Genomic DNA, 15,938 nt, shown 5'->3' with positions numbered 1-15,938 from the left:
TGTTAGGCAGCAATGATGTTTCTTTCAAAGACTTCAGCTGGATCTTTTTTCCTGGATCCACACTGTTGTTCTCTCTGCTGCCATGTATAGCAGGTTTGTTAGAGTTTGTTTTTGATTTTGTTGGAATCAGCTTATATAGTCTTTTCCAGCATACTTTGCATGCACGTCGGTTTGTAACAGATTTCCTTGCAGTTTTTATGTTCTAACTTTTCTTTTTAGTTTCAGCTTTCTTCTTATAGGATCTCTTACTAATGCCTCGCTTCTTTTGATTTACTTCGATAGGAAATTCAGTTTTAGGGACAGATACATACAGCCCTATGTCCTTTCCTTGGTGTAAATGATTTTCCGCTGCTGATCCTTGTGTGCACTTGCTGGTTGCTGGTTGCTTTGTATATTCTGGCTCTTGAGGGGTGGTTTGTGGATCAACACCATGAGGTTCTGAGCCTTTAGCTTGGAGGGGATAATTTTCCACTAATGTCAGGAGCAGCCCATTTGTTATTGTTAAGTATTTTTTCATAGCTGCCAGATCCAGATTTATAGAGAGCAGCCAGTCCTGAGGATAGCAGTCATTGTTTTCCGTCTGGGAGCCCATAGATGAAGTCTGGGGTTTCTGGGAGTTTCGGGTTTCTTCCTGTAACTCTGAAGATAATATCTCAGCCAAGACTATTTCATGGGCCAGGCTCATTGTATTTCTATTTTGGTTGTTATTCTCTGTGTCCTGTATTCCTCTAGAGAAGGTTGAGTGATCTTGAGCAGCAGAGGGAAAAAGAAGAGCCTCATCCTGCTTCAACTCAACCATCTCAGCCATCTTTTGCTCATTTCCATTTCCATTTCCATTCTCGTTGTCCCTTGTGTGTAAAAAGTATTGCGTGATTTTACTCTGTTTCTCATAACACTCCTGGAACAATGGACTTGTCACTATCCCCAGGTCCCTACGTTTCTTTCTAGTAAGTACCATTTGTAAATCTTTGTCCACCCAGCTATGGGCTAAGGTCCAGAATGAGGCAAGATTTGGGATAGCTGTTTGTGATTTGTAATTTGATAGCTTATAGTTCAGAGCGTAACACGGAGTTGGCAATAAATCAGCTGTCACCCGTTTTCCTTATTGTCGGTCAGACTTGAGGGGCGCGGCATTGCGGGGAGCAAAACCCTCCGGACATCAAGATAACAAGGTAACAAGGTAGCAAAGGAGCTCTTTTTTTTAGAAGCAACAAGCTAAAAGGACTATTAAACTACTTAAAAACTCTGGAGGAGTTAAAATATATTATAAAGGGAGTTTCAAAGGTTGGCTCGGTGTCGAGCCTGTTTAAAAAGCAGATTTAGAACTTGCCTCAGATAACCTCCAGAACTCTGCAGCTAGTTCGGCGGCCATCTTCCCCCCCTTCCGGATTATGTCTTCGAACTCCATCATCTTGAGCTGCCAGTCTTCCAGTGTTGGAAGTTCCTGCTGCTTCCATTTCTGAGCCAGAAGTGTCCTTGCAGCCATTGTGGCATACATAAACATGTTTACATCACTTTTATGTATTTCCTCACCAATTAAGCCTAATAGAAATGCCTCTGGTTTTTTATTAAAATTATATTTCAAAACCTTTTTTAACTCGTATATTATGTCCCAGAAGGCTTTCACTTTAGAACAAGTCCACCACAGATGGAGGAAGTTCCCCTCCTTCTCCTTACACTTCCAACAATTTTTGTCTTGATTTCTATACATCTTAGCAAGTTGGGCATGTCTAATATACCATCGATACATCATCTTAAATATATTTTCTTTGAGTGACACACATGCTGTGAATTTAATTGTTTCGGTCCACAGTTTTCTCCACCTTTTAAAATCAATATTGTGCCCTAAATCCTGGGCCCACCTAATCAGAACACTTTTTACCTCTTCATCCTTTGTGTGCCACTCCAGTAGTAACTGATACATTTCCGACAGTATTTTCATTTTACTACCCAGCAATTCTGTCTCCAATTTAGATTTGTTACTTCCAAATCCGTTTCTTTTATTATCCTCTCTAAACACATCTTGTAACAATCGGTTACCTTTCCTCTTAGTTCTTCGAATGTCTTTAACTTTGTTTTATTATCACTTCCATCAGCAAGTCTTTGTATGTCGCCCATTCAGTTCCCATATTTATTTATTTTTTTGACTGCAAAAGCCTCCAGAGGAGAGAGCCACCTCGGAGTTTTGCATTCCAATAATGTTTTATGTCTGCTCCACACCTCATACAATGATTTTCTAATAGTATGGTTCAAAAACCCTCTGTGCATTCTGACCATTCTGACCACAGGTAGGCGTGCCACGCGAATCATAGAATCATAGAGTTGGAAGAGACCACAAGGGCCATCGAGTCCAACCCCCTGCCAAGCAGGAAACACCATCAGAGCACTCCTGACATATGGTTGTCAAGCCTCTGCTTAAAGACCTCCAAAGTAGGAGACTCCACCACACTCCTTGGCAGCAAATTCCACTGTCGAACAGCTCTTACTGTCAGGAAGTTCTTCCTAATGTTTAGGTGGAATCTTCTTTCTTGTAGTTTGGATCCATTGTTCCTTGTCCGCTTCTCTGGAGCAGCAGAAAACAACCTTTCTCCCTCCTCTATGTGACATCCTTTTATATATTTGAACATGGCTATCATATCACCCCTTAACCTCCTCTTCTCCAGGCTAAACATGCCCAGCTCCCTTAGCCGTTCCTCATAAGGCATCGTTTCCAGGCCTTTGACCATTTTGGTTGCCCTCCTCTGGACACGTTCCAGTTTGTCAGTGTCCTTCTTGAATTGTGGTGCCCAGAACTGGACACAGTACTCCAGGTGTGGTCTGACCAGAGCAGAATACAGTGGCACTATTACTTCCCTTGATCTAGATGCTATACTCCTATTGATGCAGCCCAGAATTGCATTGGCTTTTTTAGCTGCCGCGTCACACTGTTGGCTCATGTCACGTTTGTGGTCAACCAAGACTCCTAGATCCTTTTCGCATGTACTGCTCTCAAGCCAGGTGTCACCCATCTTGTATTTGTGCCTCTCATTTTTTTTGCCCAAGTGCAATACTTTACATTTCTCCCTGTTAAAATTCATCTTGTTTGTTTTTGCCCAGTTCTCTAATCTCTCAAGGTCGTTTTGAAGTGTGATCCTGTCCTCTGGGGTGTTAGCCACCCCTCCCAGTTTGGTGTCATCTGCAAATTTGATCAGGATGCCCTTGAGTCCATCATCCAAGTCGTTGATAAAGATGTTGAATAAGACCGGGCCCAAGACAGAACCCTGTGGCACCCCACTAGTCACTCTTCTCCAGGATGAAGAGGAGCCATTGATGAGCACCCTTTGGGTTCGGTCAGTCAGCCAGTTACAAATCCACTGAGTGGTAGCATAGTCAAGACCACATTTTACCAGCTTCTTTACAAGAATATCATGGGGCACCTTGTCAAATGCCTTGCTGAAATCAAGGTAGGCTACATCCACTGCGTTCCCTTCATCTACCAGGCTTGTAATTCTGTCAAAAAACGAGATCAGGTTAGTCTGACATGACTTATTTTTCAGAAATCCATGCTGACTATTGGTGATCACAGCATTCCTTTCTAGGTGCTCACAGACTGTTTGCTTAATGATCTGCTCCAGAATCTTCCCTGGTATTGATGTCAGACTGACTGGGCGGTAATTATTTGGGTCCTCTCTTTTCCCCTTTTTGAAAATAGGGACAACATTTGCCCTCCTCCAGTCTGCCGGGACTTCGCCTGTTCTCCAGGAATTCTCAAAGATGACTGCCAGTGGTTCTGAGATCACATCTGCCAGTTCTTTTAATACTCTTGGATGCAGTTCATCTGGCCCTGGAGACTTGAATACATCTAAACTAGCCAAATATTCTTGTACTATCTCCTTAGTTATTCTGGGCTGTGTTTCCTTTGCTGAATCATTTGCTCCAAATTCTTCAGGTCGGGCATTGTTTTCTTTATCGGAGAAGACTGAGGCAAAGAAGGAATTGAGGAGTTCAGCCCTTTCTGTGTCCCCTGTTTGCATTTCACCATCTTCTCCTCTGAGTGACCCAACTGTTTCTTTGTTCTTCCTTTTGCTACGAACATACCCATAAAAGCCTTTTTTGTTGCTTTTAACCTCTCTAGCAAGCCTGAGTTCATTCTGTGCTTTAGCTTTTCTGACTTTGTGTCTACACGTGCTGGCTATTTGTTTGAATTCCTCTTTGGTGGTTTCCCCCCTTTTCCATTTTTTGTACACATCCTTTTTTAATCTTAATTCAGTTAAAAGTTCTTTAGATAGCCACCCTGGCTTCTTTAGGCACCTTCCATGTTTCCGTCTCATTGGTATTGCCTGACGTTGTGCTTTTACTATCTCCCTCTTAACAAACTCCCAGCCATCATGAACTCCCTTTCCTTTTAGTGTTGCTGTCCATGGGATCTCACCCAGCACTTCCCTAAGTTTTATGAAGTCGGCTTTCTTAAAGTCAAGAAATTGAGTCCTAGTATGCTTGGCTGCTCCTTTCCGCTGCATAGTAAACTTCAGAAGAGCATGATCACTCGCGCCTAATGATCCTTCCACTTCTACCCCACTAACCAGGTCATCAACATTGGTTAGGACCAGATCTAAAATGGCTGTTCCTCTTGTTGCTTCTCCCACTTTCTGGACAATGAAGTTGTCTGCAAGGCCAGTGAGGAATCTGTTTGACCTTATGCTCTTGGCTGAGTTTGACGTCCAACAAATATCCGGGTAATTGAAGTCCCCCATTACTACTATCTCCCTTCCTTTTGCATGCTTGGCCATCTGTTCCAGGAAGGCATCATCTATGTCCTCCGTTTGGCTTGGGGATCTATAGTAAACTCCCACAATGAGGTCTCTGTTATTCTTCTCTCCCTTAATTTTGACCCAAATGCTCTCACTTTGGCTTTGAGGTTCTAAATCTTGGATCTCTTCACAGGTATACACATCCCTGACATATAACGCCACTCCTCCTCCTTTCTTGTCTGGTCTGTTTCTCTGAAATAGATTGTATCCCCCCATTATTACATTCCAATCGTGGGACTTATCCCAGCAGGTTTCAGTGATGCCTATTATGTCATATTTAGTTTGCTGTACCAAGAGCTCAAGCTCATCTTGTTTATTTCCCATGCTTTGCGCATTAGTGTACAGACATTGAAGTCCATTAATCATTCCCCCGTGTCTCTTATTTAAGGATTTTTTCCTCCCACCACTAGGTCCACGTGCTGTTTGCTCCATTTGGTCTATGACATTTGGATGATCATCTTCATTAATTGATAGACTCCTACCTTCAGGAGCACTGTCTCCCTCCCCCACATTAGTCAGTTTAAAGCCCTCCTGATGAGGTTTCTGAGATTTTTGGCAAAAACATTTCTCCCAACCGTTGTGAGGTGCAGCCCATCACTTGCCAGAAGTCCATCTTCAAGAAACTGCAGTCCGTGATCTAAGAATCCAAACCGTTCCTGTTTACACCATTTGCGAAGCCAGCTGTTCACTTCCACTATTTTCCCCTCTCTCCCTGGGCCACGTCGTTCAACTGGGAGGACAGACGAGATGACAATTTGTGCATTTAGTTGCTTCAATTTCCTGCCGAGAGCCTCGTAGTCTCTTTTGATCTTCTGGAGGCTATTGCTTGCAGGGTCATTGGTTCCCACATGAACCAAGAGGAAGGGGTATTTGTCAGTGGGTTCTATGATTCCTTGCAGTCGTTCAGTTACATCTTGGATCTTATCCCCGGGGAGACAGCACACTTCCCGAGACATCTTGTCAGGCCCACAGATCACTGCTTCTGTTCCCCTCAGTAGGGAATCCCCTATCACCACTACACGCCTCCTCTTGGGTTTGGTCGGGGTTCTTCCGTGAGCTGTCCGTTCCAAGGTCGCCTGCACATTCCCTGAGGACTGACTTTGCTGCTCGTCTTCATATACCTGATCGACTGTAATGAGGGAGAGATCCTCAAATGGAGTCTGCTCTTCGTCTTCCATGCTAGGGGAGAGGACCTCAAAGCGATTGTGTATTTCTAAACAATCAGAGTGAACCCTGGGCCTCCTACTTCTTTGAGTCACATTTCTCCATATATCTGGCTCCTGTGTTGGTGAACTATCCTCCTTCTCAGGGGAGTCCCCTGTCTCCTCCTTGGTGGGGATGGTGTGCTCTGTTGCTTCCAAGAAGAGCTCCAGCTCTCTAATTCTTTGGAGCGTAGCTACACGTTCCTCCAGTTGCTGGACTTTGTCTTTTAAAAGGGCAATCAACATGCAATTGCTGCAGGTAAAGCTGCCTGCAACCTTTGGCAAGATGGCAAACATTGCGCAGGAATCGCAGGCGACTGCAGCTGTTCCCTCCCCTTCCATCTTGAGATCGTGTCGTTGGGGGTGGCTACAGAGGTCCTCCATCATAAAAAGCTTGAAGACAGGACAAATAACTTCCCCCACAAAAAAAAACACCTAGGTCTCCCCCAACAAACGTTTGAGACTAGCTCCCCTAAATCTAAAAGATGGGTATAACTGCGCGCGCCGCTAGGCACGCGCCGCTGCCCTGCAAACTCTGATAAGCTCCTCCCACAGCTAATCCCCTGCCTCAACAGAAACCCTGCCCCCTCTAACCTTTACACAGGGAAAACAGCGAATCAGCCACAAAGAAACACACAAAGAAACACACAAAGAAACAATCTGTTGTCAAATCCCTCCAAATCTCCAAATGCTCTATGGCCAAAGGATGCTGCTTCTTGCATCTGTTCACTCACTGTAGTAATGACCGCTCCCCGCTTAAAACGGGGGGCGCCCTTTGCGGGGACGCGTGCAGCCCCTAGATCTGGAGCGGCCCCAACAGCATAGGCTTGGCTTTTCCTTCCCTCAGGTGGGATACCTGGAGGTCTCCGCCTACCTCAGTCAGTTGTCCAATCCCACCTGGGGGAAGCGTTGCCAAGGAGACCAGGCCAGGTAGGGGAGGGATTACCTGCCCACACAATAGAGGGAGGATCTTACCTAGGAATCCTCACGTTAATGTCTTATTTTGCAGGTTAACTTTTCTTCACAGGTATGCGGGCGCTGCTACGTTAAGGTCGCTGTTAAAGGGCCGGAAAGGAATTTCCCTGCATTGGCAGGTTTCGCCTTTCCCGTAGCAAAACATCACAACTTTGGCGGTATCAAGCCTTGGGCGGAATCCTTTTGTCCCTCTTCCTCTTGCGGCGGCGATACCAGGGTTCCCCGTTAAAGGGGTTTTCTGAAGGGAGGCTTTGGCCGTACACCGAAAGGTCGTCATTGCTCTCTCCTGCGGCGGCGGCGTTACGGGGGCGGCCATCTCTGCTTGAACATATGTTCTCCAGAGCCCGCCCATCCCCCCCACACACACACTGGATAACCCTGATGCTCCCTAGGTCCCCGGCTGGGGACCGGGGAGGGAGAACGCCCAATGCCTGAGCCAAGGTCTACCCACATTTGAAATTTAATAAAGTTGTGGCCAATTTAATCCCATAGCACGTTGTCTTGAGTCGTTATTCCACATGACGGGGGGACCGTGCAGGATCTGGGGACTCCGCCTGTCCACGCAATGCCAACTTTCCCCACTTAGGCAAGTTAGAACCAGGGCTTTTTCTCAGCTGGAACTTGCTCGAACAGATCCAGCACCTCTCAGGTGGGCACCATTAGAGAACAAGGGAAGTGTTCGTGAATTCTGGCACTTTTTAAAAAATAGAAAAAATATTAAACGCGTAACAAAACATGAAGCTGAAATATATTGACCAGACACAATTCCAACGAGTAACAGGTTTTTTTTAATAATTCACATATGTAGTAAAAAGGTGCCATCATGCCATTCTGTGAGCTATGGTAAAATAGCATGCATATCTGCAGCAAAGCAAAAGGGAAAAGTGCCCCATTTCTGCTTTCAGTTGTATATTAGGAATCAGTTTTGTGATCTTTATGATACAAAAAGCTAACCATTTTTTTTAAGCAGCAACCCAAATATAACTATGAAACAAAAGGTATCAAGAACTATACAACCACTACACCTCATTCGGATGCTGTGCCAATGAAGTAGTTCATTTATTAACTTATTAAAAGAAAAGCCACTCCTAATATATTTTCCCTTTTTATGTTTTTAAAGTAATTTTTGTTGAGTTTTCCATTAAATCATATTCACATTTTGTTACATAATTCTATGACTTAATATATAAGAGCATCGACCTCTTTCTGACTTCCACATAACTTTCCATATTCTTCGCATTTCTATAAGCACTTATTTACCCTTTGTCAAATTATAATATTTCACCTTATTATCGGTAAATCAGTTCCTTATAGTTACATTACAAAACATTTCAATTCAAGCCTACAAACGTTTTCAAATGTTTACAATTTTCTTTCAGAAATGTGTTCCAGTCCTTTGGAAACAGTTCGTCACGCTGATTCCGGATTATGTCTTTGAACTCCATCATCTTGAGCTGCCAGTCTTCCAGTGTTGGAAGTTCCTGCTGCTTCCATTTCTGAGCCAGAAGTGTCCTTGCAGCCATTGTGGCATACATAAACATGTTTACATCACTTTTATGTATTTCCTCACCAATTAAGCCTAATAGAAATGCCTCTGGTTTTTTATTAAAATTATATTTCAAAACCTTTTTTAACTCGTATATTATGTCCCAGAAGGCTTTCACTTTAGAACAAGTCCACCACAGATGGAGGAAGTTCCCCTCCTTCTCCTTACACTTCCAACAATTTTTGTCTTGATTTCTATACATCTTAGCAAGTTGGGCATGTCTAATATACCATCGATACATCATCTTAAATATATTTTCTTTGAGTGACACACATGCTGTGAATTTAATTGTTTCGGTCCACAGTTTTCTCCACCTTTTAAAATCAATATTGTGCCCTAAATCCTGGGCCCACCTAATCAGAACACTTTTTACCTCTTCATCCTTTGTGTGCCACTCCAGTAGTAACTGATACATTTCCGACAGTATTTTCATTTTACTACCCAGCAATTCTGTCTCCAATTTAGATTTGTTACTTCCAAATCCGTTTCTTTTATTATCCTCTCTAAACACATCTTGTAACAATCGGTTACCTTTCCTCTTAGTTCTTCGAATGTCTTTAACTTTGTTTTATTATCACTTCCATCAGCAAGTCTTTGTATGTCGCCCATTCAGTTCCCATATTTATTTATTTTTTTGACTGCAAAAGCCTCCAGAGGTGAGAGCCACCTCGGAGTTTTGCATTCCAATAATGTTTTATGTCTGCTCCACACCTCATACAATGATTTTCTAATAGTATGGTTCAAAAACCCTCTGTGCATTCTGACCATTCTGACCACAGGTAGGCGTGCCACGCAAATCTGTTGTCAAATCCCTCCAAATCCAATATATCTGAATTATCTAAGGTTATCCTGGGTGGCGCTGTGGGTAAAACCTCAGTGCCTAGGACTTGCCGATCGCATGGTCGGCGGTTCGAATCCCCGCGGCGGGGTGAGCTCCCGTCGTTCGGTCCCAGCTCCTGCCCACCTAGCAGTTCGAAAGCACCCTTAAGTGCAAGTAGATAAATAGGTACCGCTTTACAGCGGGAAGGTAAACAGCGTTTCCGTGTGCTGCTCTGGTGGTTCACCAGAGCAGCTTCGTCACGCTGGCCACGTGACCCGGAAGTGTCTGCGGACAGCGCTGGCTCCCGGCCTCTAGAGTGAGATGAGCGCACAACCCTAGAGTCTGTCAAGACTGGCCTGTACGGGCCTTTACCTTTTACCTTATCCATTCTCTCAACCAACAAAAACACGCCGCCTCGTAGTAAATTTTTAGATCTGGCAGGGAAAAACCGCCTCTTTCTTTTGCATCTGTCAATATTTTATACTCAATTCTTGGCTTTTTAACCTGCTAGATAAATTTAGACAATCTTCTTTGCCATACATTAAATTGTTTTGTTCCACTGATAACCGGAATTGTCTGAAATCAAAACAGCAGTCTCAGGAACACGTTCATTTTGATAGTTGAGAATCTACCCATCATTGATAATTTCATTCTTATATATACTTATATTCTTTTGAGCCTACACCAATCCCCTTTATTTCTTTTGTTGCTTCTATTTTCCTCAACAGGACCTCTAGTATTGTTATAAATAACAATGGCGATAGCGGGCACCCCTGTCTGGTTCCCTTTGTTATCTCAATTTTGTCTGTGAAGTTATTATTAACTATCAATTTAGCATATTGTTCCAAATAAATAGCCCGAATACCATTTAAACGTTTTTCACCGATATCCATAAATTCTAAATTTCTTTTCATAAAATGCCAAGACACATTATCAAAAAAAGTTTCAGCATCCAGAAACATTAGGGCGGCTTGCTTGTCTCTCCTGGAGTCCAGATATTCCATTATATCAATTATATTTCTTTCTCCCCCCCCCCCCCACGGAATAAATTTATTCACAGGAAAAAAAGGTGCGTGGGTTTTTTAAAAAGTGAAATCACTCTCATCATTTATTAAGTTAAAAAACAGCAATTGAAAAGCACCGATCAGACATTGCATTTCGAAGCCTCCATCGCAAACTCAAATCTGGTTGCAATTTTTTTGGGGGAGGGGGAGGATCTTGGCTTTTTTAAAAGGGATTCAGCATTCAGGGAATTCCAAGATGCAGGATAGAGACGCATTCGGGGTGGGCTAAAGACCTCAAGGGATCCCACTCTGACATTTGGAAATCTCTCCTCTCCTAGGGCTCCCTTCTGGCTAGCCTAAGGGAGGAGGGAGGGGCGGGGCTGGCTGCCCTGGCGTTGGGAGATGGGGGCCACATGGGGAGAGAACGGGGTGTCAAGGGGCCATGGCGATCCAGCCGAGGATGAGGAGGGAACCACCATACGGGGCTGCCTTGGTCAGGATCGGGTCCCCTGTCACGGCGTGGTAATACAGGACGCCAGAGAACATCCCCATGCCCAGAGACAGGATGCTGCCGGCCATCATGGGATAGCGGCAGTGGGGCACAGCCAGGAGGGCCAGGCTGTGGAGGAAGTGGTATTTGTTGGCCATCTCGTAGAGCTCTTTCAAGTCGTCATCTCGGTCGCTGCGACGGAAATCGTGAGCCCCGTAGGCGGCCGCCCCGACGGCTGCAGCCCCGCTCAGCGCAACAAGCCGTCAGAAAAACGCCCCGGCGCCCGACATACAAATTATATTTCTAACATTGTCCTTCATCTGTCTACCAGGTAGAAATCCAGTTTGGTTCTTTCCAATCTCCTCTCCAAATACATTTTTAAGTCTATTGGCCAATATACTGGCAAATAATTTGTAATCATTATTTAGGAGCGAGATTGGCCTATAACTTTTCACCTGCCTTATGTCCGTGTCTTGTTTGGGAATTAGTGCACTATGGGCTTCTTTCCAAGTAATATATTTTCTTTTTTTAAGAGGAAAAACACATTGGTTTAAAACATTATATATTTCCAGCCTGATGTGTTGTTGTTTTTGAAGCCAAATTCAATGGAAATGCATTGTTTGAAGAGTGAATAGATGTATATGCAGAATATGTAAACGTGCACTGTGAAAGCTTTGTAATATTACTTTTGTGATTTTGGGTAAAATTGATGGATGAAGAAAGTGTTGAACTAAAAGCAAACTGTGTGCTTAACTTGTGTTTGTATCTTTTCGTTTCTAAAGGGACCTTTACAAATTGAATTTAAAATAAACAAGCAAACTCCCAAAATTAAAAAAAATAATAGAAAAAATAATATTGGTTGGAGCTTTTCTCTGCTTCCTCTAGCTACTCTCCCACAATATATACTGCCGGGGAGGACAAAGCATATGCACAGCTTTGCCACCCATCTCTCAATATGCCCTATACATTTTACTTCTGGTTGGGCTGGAGCTGGCATTTTTCTGATGTCAGCACATTCTGTCATTGTTGCCTCAAAGCCAATAATATTTATGCTTTAAAAATGCAGAGGAAAAGAACGATAATAGTTATTTTATATGGGTACATGGACAAAGTCTTGTTTGCTATGGCAAGTAAAAATTGCACAAAAGAAGAAAAAGTAATTCCACCAGACTTAAGAAATCCATCTTAATATCATTCATAGAGCAATAAATAGCATTAAGTGGGCCAATCCAGACATAGATCATACAACCCTAAACCACTTGGAGACACAAGATGGATTTTGTTCCAGTCAAATAAATCACTTATTTTCTAAGGGAGCAATATTTACAGCAGTGGAAGGGGAACAAATTAACACTATTTTCAGTATAGAAAAGGCCCAGGGGTGGAATTAAGAAGTATAGGCACATCGATCCCACCCACCCCTCACACCCTTTATTTATTTTTTATTAATGAGAACCTGCAAATCCACTGTTTTATGGAATTGTAGTTGAACAAGGGAAACAAGAAAATAGTATTGCCGCTCTCTTTTATTGGTTTTGTTAAAATAGGATTTTCCATTCTGACTGGCCAATTTGACTGCAGCAGCCTGCTGCTGATATTATGGATAATGTTTTCTGAATGAAACTTGGATCAGAATGTTATGCCGTCCTGCATTTCAGATGGAAATAGGAACACTCTTCCTGGCCCAGTCAATTACCACCCCCCCCCCGCTACTTTTTATCAGCCAAGAAGGGCAAGAGTCCGAAGCACAAGTCGTTGCCCTGACTAATACAAACACCTTGTCCACATCCTCAAGCCTTACTATCTGAAAATTATCCAAAACAACAGGACTAGACAGTGCTCTGGACACCCATGAGACTCATCTGCTATAACAGCAGAGTCAAGATCCCAGCGGATGCAAGTGGTTTTATCCTCAAAATGCTTTGCAAACAAGTCACAGTGCTTACACATAGCTACCATTGGTTCCACCACCTCCTTGAGTCGGACTGTCTTTCTTCTTCATTAGCGATCACTTGCAGCTGAGTATACTGCTATCTTCAGTACCACTATGTATGCTTAATGATGAGCCCACACCACTGTTCAGTTGTATGCAGCCAGATCTTTCCTCCATCTTTCAACTTGTTTCCTTTCCCTAAGTTCTGCAGTATACCAAGGAGTCAAGTGGGAGAGGATGCTCAGAAGTGATCATGTCAAAAGCCTGAGCCATTCAGATGTTCCAGAGGCTGGCCAGGGCTTTGATAGGAGTGCCAGTCATATCACAGAAAAAAACCTCAGCGTTACCTGGAAACCCATTAGATACACCAGCCTCCAGAGGCGGATAATCCTAATAGGTCCCTTGCCTCTAGAAAGGTGAAAAGTGGTGCTATGTACTGAGCTGAATAGGATCCAAACTGAAGCAGTCTGATTGGTCCTAGAACAATAGGCTCCAAAATGCAGCAGTCTGATTGGTCCTAGAACAATAGGATTCAGAATGCAGCAGTCTGATTGGTCCTAGAACAATGCAGCAGTATGATTGGTTGGCAGGAGCCACCCAATCCAGCTCCAGATAGAAGTGAACACACAACCCGATTGGCCTACAGGAGAATTCCGGAATTAGCCAATCACGTGCAGCCCATTGTGTAAATAATGTATATAAAGCAGATACTTTGAGGGGACTTCCATTCCCTCCTCACCACCATGAGCTGAATAAAGAGCATGAAATCCACTCTCGACTCTGAGTATATTTCACTGGCGACGAGGATGGGATCCCGCTGAGCTGACCACCACACACAGCACCGCGGCACCGCCACCTGCCGCACCGCTGCCTCGCACCGTGTATCCAGGCTTCAGCTCCGGGACCCAAGGAACTAAGAATGGCAACCAACAGCAGCTTCTCGCCGTTCAACCCAGCATCCGGAGACTGGGAAGCGTATGTGTCAGAGCTGCTTCCTGATCCTAGCTCACAGAGGATCACGCTAGCCAGCGGTCACTTATAAAAGTCTTTTATTGAGTTACAGTTTCCATTCTCAAGCTGCTGCGCGCAACTCTACGTCTTAAGGGTTAGACCGGCGAAGCTCCGTCTGAGTCTCCGCCCCTTGTACACCAACTTAATATCCTAGCCTTACTCCACCTTTTCCGCCTGACTGTTCTTCTCTGGGTCCCTCTGCCCCCCGGGGTCTCTTCCTTCCGGGATTCTTCTGACGCTGACCCCCCGGACCCTCCTGTCTCCTTGCGCCGGGCTTTAGGACCTGGCTCCCTTTCCGGGCTGCTTACTGTGCCACCTTCCTGTGCATTTGAACTTGGCGCGCGCGCCCAACCTTCCACTTTCCGTCTGACCGTTTCTTTGCTCCCCGATGGAGGTGTGGCCACTCCTGACTCGTGCCCTCCCTCCTGTTGTGAGCTGCCAGCGCTTGATACCTGACGCCCTTCCTCTCCCCTGCTCTCTGTTGGTGACGCTGGTCCCGATTTCCAACTGCTCCCCTCTGAGCCCCCTCTGGCCCTTTCTTCCTGGGGTGTCCCCCTAGGCTCCCCCCTTGCCCTGGCCACTGGTGCACCTTTCTGTGAATCTTCTGATTCACTGGAAAGACTCGGAGATCTCGGGTCGTCGTCATCACTCATCTTTTCTTCTGCCTCCTCCCCCTTGCTCTCTGTTTCCTCCCTTGCCCTTGCCTCTGCTCCTGAACCCCTGACATTCATCCCCCCCTCGAAGCCCCCTCTTCCCCCCTCCCCTCCTTCCGGTGCGGGAGCTGGGTGCTGCCGTGTCAGGGGGACGAATGTCGGATACAGTTCGCTTCCCGTGGCAGGCCTCCATCTGAAGTCTTCCGGTTCTTCCTCCCTGCTCTCGTCAACGACGGTCACCTCCGCTTCCATCTCTGTGCCACCGTGCTCGAAACCCGGGTCGTCCCCGAATACGTCCATGTCCGTCTCTCCCTCGCTTCCTTCTGGGGACGTTGCTCGTCCTGGACCCTCCAGCCACTTTCTGCGCCACTGCTCCTCTGGTCTATCGTCCCACCAATACGAGGGTTCTGAGGCAGATCCCGAGGGTGACCCCTCCTGGGAACGGGCGTCTCGTGTCGGTTCCTCGTCCGAGTCGAACCCCTGGAACGTGCTTGCTGAAAGCGTGGGCGTGAAAAGCCAGTCGTCGAAAAAATCTGCTGGCATGGGCCTATGTGGGAAGAGGGCATGAAACTCTTCTTTGAGCAGAGGTTCGTCTAAAGCGTAGCCCGGCACCCAGCTGTTGGCACTGGCCGGGGTGCCCTCCTTGACGAGAAGGTATTCTACCCCCTCTTCCCCCCATCTGGAGTCCAAAATCTCCGTGACTTCGTTGATGTGCTCCTCCTGTGCCACTCCCCCTTGCTCGGTTCTCTCTCGGAGCGGACTCGGTGCCGTTCCTGGTTCCTGAAACCTGTGAGGTGCCTTGTAGGGAGTGAGCACCGATCTGTGGAACACCGGATGCATCCTGGAGCCCTCCGGAAGCGCCAGCCTGAAAGCCACCGGGTTGACCTGCTCTTCGACTTGGTAGGGCCCCAGTTGTTTATGCCCTAGTTTCTTCTTCGCCAACGACCTGGCCGGCACTGCGTGGGCTGCTAACCAGACCCAGTCACCCACATGGATCTCTTCGCCAACCCTTCTGTGTTTGTCCGCTTGTACCTTGTATGCGTGTTTAGCCAGCTCCAGGTGCCGCCGCAGCTGATCGTGGACCTCCTGCAACTCCGACGCGAACGCATCTGCTGTCTGCGGCTCCCCCTCCCCCATTCTTTCCAGTCCCGGGAAGGTTCTGGGGTGCCTCCCGTTGTTGGCGAAGAACGGCGTGACCCCCGTGGACACGTGCTTCGTGTTGTTGTAGGCGAACTCGGCGAGAGGCAGGTAATCCACCCACGTCGCAGGCTGTTGATTCGCATAACATCTCAGGTACTGCTGCATGATGGCATTGACCCGCTCCGCTTGCCCGTTGGTCTGCGGGTGTCTAGCCGACGCCAGGTTGATCTTGACGTTCAGGAAGCCCATCAGCTTCTGCCAGAAGTTCGAGATGAACTGCCGCCCCCGATCGGACAGTATAGACCGCGGCAGACCGTGAACCCTGAACACGTGATCGATGAACAGTTTGGCGGTTTGTTCCGCCGTGGCCACCT

At 46.0% G+C, this 15,938-nt stretch overlaps 1 pseudogene across 1 annotated transcript; it reads right to left on the bottom strand.

The window, feature by feature from the left end:
- Nucleotides 1-10,424: 10,424 nt before the first annotated feature.
- Nucleotides 10,425-11,117, bottom strand: LOC310697796 (transmembrane protein 256 homolog; annotated as a pseudogene). The gene has a single exon. The product of its transcript is annotated as a transmembrane protein 256 homolog (transcript).
- Nucleotides 11,118-15,938: the final 4,821 nt, after the last annotated feature.

This window comes from Podarcis liolepis, assembly GCF_965112155.1.
Source record: "Podarcis liolepis genome assembly, chromosome: W".
In the NCBI taxonomy this organism is placed as follows: domain Eukaryota; kingdom Metazoa; phylum Chordata; class Lepidosauria; order Squamata; family Lacertidae; genus Podarcis; species Podarcis liolepis.
This window is presented reverse-complemented; position numbering and strand designations above follow the sequence as displayed.